This window comes from Nylanderia fulva, unplaced genomic scaffold (assembly GCF_048542155.1).
Source record: "Nylanderia fulva isolate GAGA-0341 unplaced genomic scaffold, ASM4854215v1 Scaffold8, whole genome shotgun sequence".
Classification (NCBI taxonomy): Eukaryota; Metazoa; Arthropoda; class Insecta; order Hymenoptera; family Formicidae; genus Nylanderia; species Nylanderia fulva.
The window spans coordinates 1,311,134-1,323,728 of NW_028190916.1; the positions used below are offsets into that span (position 1 = coordinate 1,311,134).

Genomic DNA, 12,595 nt, shown 5'->3' on the forward strand with positions numbered 1-12,595 from the left:
ATATTACAACATTTCATATTTTTATGACACATACATACACGCACACACATTACATAAATTTCAAAGAGATTGTTCGATATTTAAACAAAATTCGAAAAAAATATCTTTTTAATTATTTGTTCGATTATTTCACGTGTAAACCAGTATCATATTACTATTTGCTAAGTGTTTGAAATTAAAATATATTTTTTTAAATTGCAATATTCCGATCGTTATCAATATAATGTGTAACTGTTAAGCAAGACGGATTGATTTAAAATATAAAAAAAATAGATAATTTTGTATTAAAATTTTGCTAAAAGTATCTTTAACAATAGTCTCGTTAATCTTATTTTATGAACTTATCTTTTCCATACAAAATCTTTGTAATTCCATCACATATATCTTAAAAGCATGAAAATACTATCGAATCTCAATGAGACACATTCTTGGCAGTCTACTTCCTCGAGAAATCGGTACGATGTGGCAAAACGTTTCACTCAAACACGTTTCGCGCCCCAAGAAAGAGACTTGTTTCAAGTTTTGCTGAGAAATGATGAAAGACGATAAGCACCGTTTACGGGAAAGTCATTAATTAAAACGCTCGGAAATTGAGAGAAAGCGAGTGAATATATCGTATAACATAAGTACTGTCTGTAATGTAGTAATAGAGAAAGATCTGCAAATGTGATTACCATATACGTGTATATATATATATATATATATATTTATATATATATATATATATATATATATATATGTGTGTATGTATGTATGTATGTATGTATATATGTACAGATGAAATTGCTTTTACAACAGAAAGTAAAAGATAGAAGATAGAGTATATGCGTATACTTCGCGAGACAGTAATAAAGACAACGATTATTTTTTCATACCACTTTTCGTTTTGCACTTAAATTATACTTAATATTGTCGACAAGCCACTCTTCCATAATCGATGATCGTGGAAAAATGTAATAAATTCCATCATAGCTCACTAAAATGGATATCACGTGCGGGGTTTGCGATCAATTTAAAACGATCAGCCATCAGCAACGACGCCGCTGGAAAACCATTAAGGTGAGCCATTTACAAGTACAAATTGAAGCGCAGCTTTCGATGGATGCAGTTATTTTCATATATTGAATTTGTCATGAAGAAAGAATAAAAACCTTTTTCATAATAATAGCGTCATTATCCAATTTTATTAATTTGATGTAAAGGTTTGATTTATACGAATAATAATTCACGTCATTGCTAGGAATATTTAATCGTAAAATAAAAATTTCTATATTTATATTTCGTGAAAGTAATTGAAGATTTGCTTTGCGTCATTAGATTCGCGCTGTGTTAATTCGATTAGCGCGATGCCGAGTAAATATAAAATTTTCTTCTTTTTAGAATCAGTGAACTACGACAAAACCTATTTATATACCTATTAAACGTAACGATATCGCAATAAAACAGAGATTGTACTGATTTGTCTCAAAATCATTATAAAAAGTCGACGTGAGATCTCGAAAAGATTATATTAATTTTCTGTTCAAAGTATACATTTGTAATTGATATATAGAAAATAATATCAAATATATGCAAATCGTTACGGCTGTTATTTATTCACATTGATTTATTAAATTAATGCTTAAAATAATTGAGATTAAACGATTATCAAATAAAAAGCATGTATTACTGAAGCTAACAAGTACAAAGTTCCTGCGATTTAACCTCTTGTTAAATTTACATACTTTGGATCTAAAAAAATTGTGTAAATATTAAAGACGTTTGCAGACAAAGTTTGGAAAACTTGGTCAGTAAAATAGCTACTCGATCAAACTACCTACATATACGTAATCACGAATCTGACGTAACGCATTGCTCGATATCTGCCAAGCTATGCTACCTCGTTTTATGTAGTTTGTATCAATCTTTTGTGTATATCTTCTTTAAGTAGAATAATATTGGCATAAGTGAAGTTTCCGAACAATATAAGATGTTAGTTTATAAACTTCTTATTTTAACCATTGATAGAATGATTTTTAAATATTATAGAGAGATGATTTTACTTGTGACTATTTGACAATGACATTTATTTTATATTAAATATTGTAATTGTCATTTTATATTAAATATTGTATTTTGAATCTTTCTTTTTTAATATTAATCAATTAAATTATATATACAATAATTCTACTTGTCTTGTAAAAAATTATAAAGAAATGTCTAGCTTTTATAGTTTTTTATACGAATTATGCGTTACAAACGACTCATGCACTGTTTGTAATTTAATATTTTAATTGCAAGACGTTCAATTGTACTCGCAATCAAAGGAAAAAATACGATAATTAACATTTTAAAGATAATATCAACCAGAAAAGTACAATAAAGTTTTAGAAATAGCAAATTTTAAAAGAAATTATCTAAGAGTTTTCGATCTTAATAAACTGCAAACGCACATTTGTATTTTATCGTAAAATTATCACGATTCTATATTGTTACTATTTGAATACACTCTGAAAAAAATTGTTAACTTGACTAAACTTTTCGACTAAATATTATTTTTGTTAATTAAAAATATAAAAATATTTAAATTAAATATAACATTAAGAGTTTAACTAGGCTCTGTAATATATAAATATAAATTTAACATATATAAGGTAGGCAATAAGAGCCAAATCGCGGATGACAGTGCGTTATTCTAAACGAAACTAAATTTTTTCGTTAGAATTAAATACCTGTGCACAAGGCACCAAATTTTTACTTGGACACGGCCAAGATATAAAATTGGAATAATCTCTACAAGAGATTTTTAATTCCATGTATCCCCTATTCCCCCTAAAGAAATAAAGTGCGAGAGAAAAATATAGATCCGAAAGTCGCAGAATCGGGAATCGAACCCGAGACCTTTCGCTTGCCGGGCGACTGCTCTTCCAACTGAGCTATTCAGATCCTTTCGATTCTATACTTTTCTCTGTTATATATATTAATGTTGGTAAATAAACGCCTTTAAGCCAGCGTGTATAAATTAAGAGTTTAACTAGGCTCTGTAATATATAAATATAAATTTAACATATATAAGATAGGCAATAAGAGCCAAATCGCGGATGACAGTGCTTTATATATTACAGAGCCTAGTTAAACTCTTAATTTATACACGCTGGCTTAAAGGCGTTTATTTACCAACATTAATATATATAACAGAGAAAAGTATAGAATCGAAAGGATCTGAATAGCTCAGTTGGAAGAGCAGTCGCCCGGCAAGCGAAAGGTCTCGGGTTCGATTCCCGATTCTGCGACTTTCGGATCTATATTTTTCTCTCGCACTTTATTTCTTTAGGGGGAATAGGGGATACATGGAATTAAAAATCTCTTGTAGAGATTATTCCAATTTTATATCTTGGCCGTGTCCAAGTAAAAATTTGGTGCCTTGTGCACAGGTATTTAATTCTAACGAAAAAATTTAGTTTCGTTTAGAATAACGCACTGTCATCCGCGATTTGGCTCTTATTGCCTATCTTATATATGTTAAATTTATATTTATATATTACAGAGCCTAGTTAAACTCTTAATTTATACACGCTGGCTTAAAGGCGTTTATTTACCAACATTAATATATATAACAGAGAAAAGTATAGAATCGAAAGGATCTGAATAGCTCAGTTGGAAGAGCAGTCGCCCGGCAAGCGAAAGGTCTCGGGTTCGATTCCCGATTCTGCGACTTTCGGATCTATATTTTTCTCTCGCACTTTATTTCTTTAGGGGGAATAGGGGATACATGGAATTAAAAATCTCTTGTAGAGATTATTCCAATTTTATATCTTGGCCGTGTCCAAGTAAAAATTTGGTGCCTTGTGCACAGGTATTTAATTCTAACGAAAAAATTTAGTTTCGTTTAGAATAACGCACTGTCATCCGCGATTTGGCTCTTATTGCCTATCTTATATATGTTAAATTTATATTTAATAATTATAATTAAAAAAATTTTTTGAATTCAAAAATCTGAAATTTTTGTAAATTATATAGCGCTAAATATGTATGATAACAATAAATTTAAATAAGAAAAATTATATAATAAACAACAGACTTTATTTATGTGTGATTATTTCCAACTTTACAAGCTTATTTTTTATACTTATAATTTTTTTGTTTTTTTATTATTTTTAATTTTTGTTTTGTTTTTTATTTTTTTATTTATTTCTAATTGTTTTTTATTTTTTATTTTCTAATTTTTTTATTATTTTTTTTTTTATTTATTTTCTAATTTAAACATTATTTTCTAATTTAAACATTAAAACTTTGTTGGCAGCAGTCGGGAGTTTTTTTTTTGTAAAAAATTTTATTATTATTTTCTAATTTTTTTATTTTCTAATTTATTTTTTATTTTCTAATTTTTTTTTTCTAATTTATTTTTATTATTTATTTTCTAATTGTTTTTTATTTTTTATTTTTTTTTTGTTTTTTATTTTTTATTTTTTATTTTCTAATTTTTTTATTATTTTTTTTTTTATTTATTTTCTAATTTATTGCTGTTCTTATGCTGTTTCTTCATTCTTTTGTCTCTCTGCTTCTTCATCCTACACATGTAAAAGTTTTTATTATGTAATATATATATTACAATGTATATAATATAATAATAATAATAATAATAAAGACACACATACACTCACCATGTGACTGCAATGTTCTATATTCTTTCCAAATATTTTTCTGCTACAATTTTTTAAATTAATATAATATAATATAAATAGAGAGATAAATAAAAAAAATAGCTAGATAGATAGATTGATAGATAGAGAGAGACAGATGACAAAGACAGATGACAACAATATCTTATATCAAATACATAAACTTGTACGCAGTTATAATTATGGCTTTGACAAATATATTAACTTTCTTATGGCTATATAAGTTTATACATTATGTAATCACAAGTAAGTTTATATATTTGTATAGCCTTAATTATTATTACATATGTGAATAATCTTTTGTAGTAGATAATTGGCTATGTAAGTTAATATATTTGTCTGCATTGCCATAATTATTGGTGCGCTAATATCTTTGTATAACTATAAATATATTTGTATACATATTTTTAATTAATTATATAATTATTATATAATATACAAATAAGAGAAAAAATAACTATATACATTTATACAATTATATATGTGGATATTTATAGCAATGTGGCTACGTAGCAAATTTAATAGCAAATAAGTGGCTACGCAGACAAATATAAATTCATATAGCCATGTTATGACTACAACAGATTAATTATATTATTAATTATATTATATATTTTTATTAATTATTAATAACAAGACTTACTCGTTTTCTATTATTAATAATGTTTTCTTCTTCAGATATCTTCAAGCGAGTATCTTCTTCCTACATATAAATAAAGAAACAATAAATAAATAATAATAACAATATTCTAAATAAAGAAAAAAACAATAAATATAAAAGAAGAAACTTACTCCTTTATTTATATCTTCTTGAGATATATCCATAATAATACACTTCACTTAATATTGTTGTTGACAATAACACGCAACAGGTGACAGCTAACCTATCCTATCAGTCCCGTCATTATTACTTCGAGATGTATATACCAATGTCACCAACATTCCCTATCCGGATACTACAACGAATCTCATTGGTGAATCATTTTTCCTCTTAGGTTCACACAGCAGCCAATGAGAGACCGTATTGACGAAATAATACTCATTTTTCACTTTTTATTAATAGAATAAATAACGATAATAATACGCTTTAAACCTTCCTTGATTAATAAGAAACTTATGTTCCAAAGTTGATATAAAACTATGCAGTAGTTATCGAGAATTAAGGTCACGACCGATCCGGACTCGATGAAACGCATACTTCCTCTCTTTTCGCCAACCTACGGTTGGCAGCAGTCGGGAGAAATATAACATATTAAACACAAAATGTATATTTGACCCAAATATTAATATATGTTCAATTAACAAAATAGTAACAATTCAATTGAAAAATTTAGTCAAGTTAACAAATTTTTTTTTCAATGTACTTTTATATTTATTTGATAAATAAATTTACAAATAATACGTCGCTATATACATAGAGAATATAAATATCAATTTATTTCTTTCTTTTACGACGTATATCATGAGACAGAAAATGTATCTCTTGATGGTGAAATAAAAACGACATTACTTCTGTGTTGTAAAATTAATAGAAAAATATTTCATTCTATTTTATTTTGTTCTCCTATTTCGAAAGGTATGCAAGGAAAAAAGATTCAGCTTCAATTGCAGCAATTATAGATACGTACTTCGGCAGTAGTAAATCCACGAGTGCCGATAAGGCTTGAGTGAGTGCGCGACGCTCCGGAAGGCAAGGGGTGAAAAAACGCTCGTGCGTGACTTTTCGGAGACGAAGAATCTTGATGTACGTTTCCGCGACGAAAATCGATAGATCACTTCATCGGAACACCAAGATGGATCACGTCTAGTAAAACTTCACGATTTGGCTTCTCTTTTCACCATTCTAACACAAAAAAGTCGTCTCTTCGTCTCTAATAACTTCTCTGTAGAAAATTCATGTACTACCATCACTCAATCTCGTTCTCCTCCGTCTCTTTTTGTTTAAGACAAAGAATTTTTCACGTCGATGTAATAAATTGCAAATTGCGTTTCCTTTAATGTAAAATATGCAACGAAAAAGAAGAACTAAAGAAACAAACTTTTTATGAGTGGACAGTTCTTTCAATCTTCTGTGAATTTATACTGACGGAGATATTGCAACTTTTTCTTAAAGCTGTAAATTTTTGCAAATTTTTCTGAAAATTTTGTGCATAATATTAATATGTTTTAAACACGTTTTATAATCGCAAATATAAAATAATTATTTCAAAATTTTTTAGTGTTTATGACACATATATCATTAAAAACTTTTCATACATTTTTGACAAAATTTTCTATGATAAAAAAGATCATACAAAATACAAAATTTGGTTACTCTTTAAAATTACCATTATGATTATCGATACCTTTTCTGCTTGTGTGTGGATCGAAGGAAACACTTTCGAGTGATGATGATAAAAATGTATTATTATTTTTATTTGTTTTATATCAGCTTATATATTGCGATCGTTTTCAACCCCTAAGTTCGTTTCGCTTGTATTTATCGTAGGAAAATGAACAACAGTGTCTCTTTCGATGGAATAGTCGACGAAACGCGACGCGGATGCTGCGGACGCCACCGAGAGAGCCGAGAGGAACGAGATAGAGAGAAAGAGAAAGGAGCGTCGCGACGACGCGGAGGCTGACGACGCACTGACTGCCCGCCTGGGTGCTCCCGACAGTAGTCGCACTGAGCAAGAGAGAAAGAGAATACGAGAGGGATGAAAGGGTGGGAGAGAAGGGAGAAAACGAGAGAGAGATAGAGTGAGAAAGAGAACGAGAGAAAGAGAGAGTATGTGTGTGTGAGAGAAAGGGAGAGAGAGAATGCAGCCAGTCTCCTGATCTTCTAACTGTACCGACATACTCCCGCTGTGCCAAAATCCATCCACCCACGCACCCTCGCTCGCGGACACCCTCTATGTATCTTCGTTCTCGGTTGATCGAGAATCGCGCACGATCTTCGATGCGCGAGAGGGAAACGCGACACACTTTCGACGACTATACGAAACGCTCGAATAACAAAGCTCATCTTAGGGAATCGGAGATATATCCTCCAGAAAATATACTCTCGTTGAAAGTTTTATTGTCTAAAAACAAAATCTCACGGAAAATAGAGAAGCAACACAAAATTAAAAAAATATATATTGTGTATATATATATTTAGAGAGGGTGTGTTCTATAATCACAACGATAACGAAATCTCCTTAATGAGGCTGCATATTATATAATATGTTATATCATGAGCCATATAAAGATATACGTCTGTAATTCAAGTAATATAATACTCCGAATAATATTCCTTTTTCTTCTAACAAGTGTTTATAATTCTAAAATGAAAGTTAAATGCATAATGAGATAAAATGTAATAATGAAATACACACACGAACACATTCACATACATGAAATATACATCTAGTAACTGTAGTGAATAAAGATGTGGAAAATATCCCTTTTATTAATGAGCACCATCATAGTCAAATTTTATTTAGTTACTATTCGCGTAAACAGCTCATTGTTTTAAATAATGCAAGAGTTCATATTTAAACGTGGAATTTTTATAAGAAAAAATTACATGTATTATATATATTTTTTTTTCATTTATCTTTTCTCTACAAAGAATATTAAAGTACTATATTATATAATAATATACAATTATGTAGTTACCTAACATGATTTATATCAATTTGTAATCTTAATTATATTCTTAATTATAATCATAATTAAGAGACTTCTTTTCTTTCGCTTTTAAATTTATAATGCAATTAAGAAATTAATTTGTGTGCTATTATTTATTCTGTTTTGATATATTCGCAAGTCACATTTTTTAATTATTTCGGAAAATAATTATTTCCAAAATTTTTTATTGCAAGTGAAGACTACGTAATTATAATTAGCAATTTATAAAGGAAATGGATTTTATATAACAACTGATATACTTTATAGAAATTTGCAACATAATATTTAGAGAAATACATATAACAACATATAATGTATGATAATACTCATACGCATTAATAATCGCTCTCTGGTACCTACTTTCTTTAGAGTAGACGTTATGATATATTTCTGACCACTTTACGTGCAATAAATGAGCCATTTTAAACTTTGTTTAATATATCATACTTTGCGTACTGTTTTATGTGAATGATACATTATATATTCTTATAAAAAATATTAAAAGTAGTCATCTCTCTCATAATAGATTAACATTTATATTCATTTATTTATAACATGATATTAATACAATTATAAAAGGCAGATACTTATACATATATGACATTTAACAAATATTATTATTACCTTATTGTATACATATTACACAGCAGTAAGTATTTACAAAGGATACTTATAATAAATTGCAGAAGAAAAAATATTTTCCTTGGAATATATCTGTAAATGAAAATTATGTGCATATAAAAGAACTATGTATCATATTAATTTACTTTGTTGATTCTTATAAAATTCTTCGTAAATTGAATTGAGTCGCAATGTATCTCTTTTTTGATACAGAATATTACAGCACTGAAAAATGTGACTTGCGAACATTGAAGCGTGGAAATATTTACTTGCAGCCGTATCATGCAATTACCCGTATTTTAGAAGAGAACTGCTTTGAGAAATGGGACGCGCATTACGGTACAACCAATTAAGAGACCAAGTATACACCTTCCGGCAACAGTGAAAGAACCTATTCACTGATGGAATAGGTCTGAGTGCCAAGCACCCAGTCATTTGCCATCGGTGAAAGTAATCTTGCGCTTTGTCCGCCATGATTTAGCCGCGGTTGGGCACCGCTGCTAGCAAGCCAACCCAATTCGAGTACTACATACTGGAAGCAACTATAGTGGATTCGAATCTTTGAAATCGTCGTTCGTCCACACAAGTCTAACCGTGCAGAAACGAGAGCTATCGATCCAAGAAAAAGGATCAAATTGCGCGCGGCGATTCAGATTCCGTGAAAGAAAAAATGTAAATAGAACTACTGAATATGCACGTATGCACACAGCAACACGATATTTCTTTTTATCTATAACTTCTTTTAATCATAATATATTTGAGAAATATATGTTGGACTTGTATTTTAATACATTATGCTTTTTTGCATTAAAAATACTGTAATTTGCGGTTCGGGATCAAAGTATATAGCAGCACTAAGAAAGAACCAAAAAATTAAAAATGCTCAACGCTCAAGCACTTTATGCGAAACTAAGGACTTTTCTAAAATATGGAAAATTTTATACGTAATATTAGAACATAACTATCCTGTACGCGAGTTAACTTAATTTTTTTATATACGTATCTATTCTTATCTTATATTTATATCAATTCTCTGTATGCAAATATACAGTCACAATTCAGCAAACTTTTGTGATAAATGGGCAAATATTGAAGTAAGAATATGTCTAAAGTTCCTAGACAAGATTCGCAAAATTACGTTAGATATTGCAAGATCAGTGCAAATGAGATGGTTTATTTCTCATCGTTTGACTACACGTTTTAAGCGAGACTTGCAATGTCTTTCATTATCATTATACTACTGGAGTCACCGTATTGCAGAGTCACGATGTGAATCTCTGAACGCTATCTAATAAAACGCAAAATGAGCAGCCGCCGATGAAACGAAAATTCCAGCTATTAATACATTCTTCGACGTACTCTCGGAATACTTTCCGAGTTATTTTGCGAGAATATTCCATGAATATAATATCCATCGATAGTTGGACAGATTCGATGGATCGCGAATCATCGGCACGAGGTTTGACAATAAATTTTAATTTGCAAGTCAGTTACCGTCGTTTACCCGTAATCTACAGAAGGATGTTTCAACTGTACGAACAAAAATATCAGTGAACAATAAGACAGATTACAGTCGACTGATCCCCGTTCTTCGAAGGATTATCGCTATATACAGACGTAGTCGGTTTAGCATAAACCAGTATTCATCTCTTCTTCATCTTCACAAGTAAATAACAAGCAAAACGAAGCTGTCGGGATTGTAAGAAACTTTGCGCGTTTGTAAAGAATATATTTAAAAAGCATCCAATTGTCTAAAAATCTATGTAACACGATTAATACGACTTTACATTTTACATTACCTTGCCATTTTACATGTCTTCCTAAAATTATGAAGAATATTTTATTCTTACTCCTTTCGTGCATTCTTTTCACGCAAGTATCTACCATTTTGTCGTGGCTCAAGACTCTTATCAGTAAAACAGCTATACGTATAAGTATGTACGTGAATAGATGACAGAAAAGATATACTTGATACCTCCAGGCAATGAATGTTCAACCTTTTAAAATTTACATATAAGTGCTTTCTTTATTTATATTTATTTTTATTTTTCAATTAAAGAAAAGATTATATTTAAAACAATGATAATATGTATCGCGATGATATATTTTAATTATGTTTATATCGAGAACTTTGAAGTTCATATTTTTCTATTGCTCCTTTTTCGAGCGTCTATTGGTCATATAAATAAATTTTAGAGAGAATTATAGAGAAAATAAAATACATAAAATTAAAAATTATAAAATATTTATAATAATTATATACATATAATAATAATAATAATAATAATAATATAATAAATATAAAAAAAATAAAACAGTTCAAATATATAAATAGCATTTTGCGCTGTGTATTAGCACACATAAGAACAAAAATATTTTAACACATAAATTTTGCATATATATGCATTTTTCATATGCGTCTAAATATGTAAGGTATTTCTGTATGTGTATATACAAGAACATTTGTCGCGTTCATTAGACCGATATCGCATATGTGTATCATGTATTATATGTGTGTACTATACCACGTACAATGATTATTAACGCTTATTTTCTTAATTTATAACATACAATATTATTTATTAAATATTAAAATAATATACAGCATTTATATATAAATATTACTAAACATTTATTTGCGTGATTAAAGAATAAAGTAATCAACAGAATAAAAGAAATGTATTAATATAATTGTCTTTTAAAAAAAAAGAAAGACAGAATTTCTTTTCAATTGTTGTAATAAATACAATATTTTGAATATGAATAAATAATAAAAAGAATTTTTAATAAATAATTTTAGTTGTACAAAAATGTTTTGTGGTATTTTATTGTTTTAAGTTTCTAAATTGAGAAGTAATGATCTCATCCATTTTTTTGCTATTAAACAACTTGTGTAACAAATTACTAAGGTAAAAACTTTTATCGATAAGTTTCAGCAACTTTCGTTCGATAAAACTGATTTTCTATTCCAAACTTTTTTCGAACAGGACTGTTTTTGACTACAAACAAAATAAATTATACCCAACAGTGCATTAACATTTTATTAATACATATTACACAAAAATGTCAGTTTGCATCAGATGAAAAAGTTAAAAGATCATGTAGTCGACATAAAAAAACTAACTAAGTGAAAACTAATTTTTGTTTATGTAAAATCTTATTTGTATTCATCACTACTGAACTCCCTGAGTCAGCGATTATGCGCTTAATTTAATGGAAACTCAAATGTTGCAAAACATTTTTCGTTCTATATACGATGCGAATACTGGCACAATATATTACAAAGTACCGACAACTTAATCTGGTTTAGTCTTTTTGTTCATGATTGTAGTTATTCTTCCAGTTTTGCTTACAATATCGTACAATTCAAATTATTAATTACATAAATACGAATACGCGTTTAATACAATATATTATCACAATTTCTCATTATTATTATACATTTCTATTTTTATATTATTATTTGCTCAATCTTGCATGACCTAATTACGTCGTGTGCGATCTAGTGTAATTTCTTGGCTTTATCGATATTGTCTGGTCTCGTCTGTTCAACCCCCGTCTAATTCGTTGTCTTCCCAGCGTCCGACAACATTCACACTTGCGGGATTTCATGGAAGCCTCTACAAATACAAGAAATGACAGTCTGCCAGTAACCGTGA

At 28.9% G+C, this 12,595-nt stretch overlaps 1 protein-coding gene across 10 annotated transcripts in view; it reads right to left on the minus strand.

Annotated features, from left to right (window-relative positions):
• Positions 1-7,280, minus strand: part of LOC114931831 (trace amine-associated receptor 9) — a 70,715-nt gene extending 63,435 nt beyond the window's left edge. For 2 of the 10 annotated variants that reach the window (XM_085489323.1, XM_085489318.1), the window contains exons 1-2: positions 7,007-7,280; positions 6,290-6,796 (exon numbers count right to left, since the gene is read on the minus strand). The gene's annotated coding sequence lies outside the window, so the exon portion shown is untranslated. Of the gene's footprint in view, positions 1-4,477; positions 4,551-4,637; positions 4,687-5,304; positions 5,365-5,453; positions 5,879-6,289; positions 6,797-6,988 lie in introns of those variants that run through there. The other 8 variants (XR_014926288.1, XR_014926287.1, XR_014926286.1 and 5 more) reach the window with 8 other exon arrangements.
• Between the last annotated feature and the right edge of the window lie 5,315 nt (positions 7,281-12,595).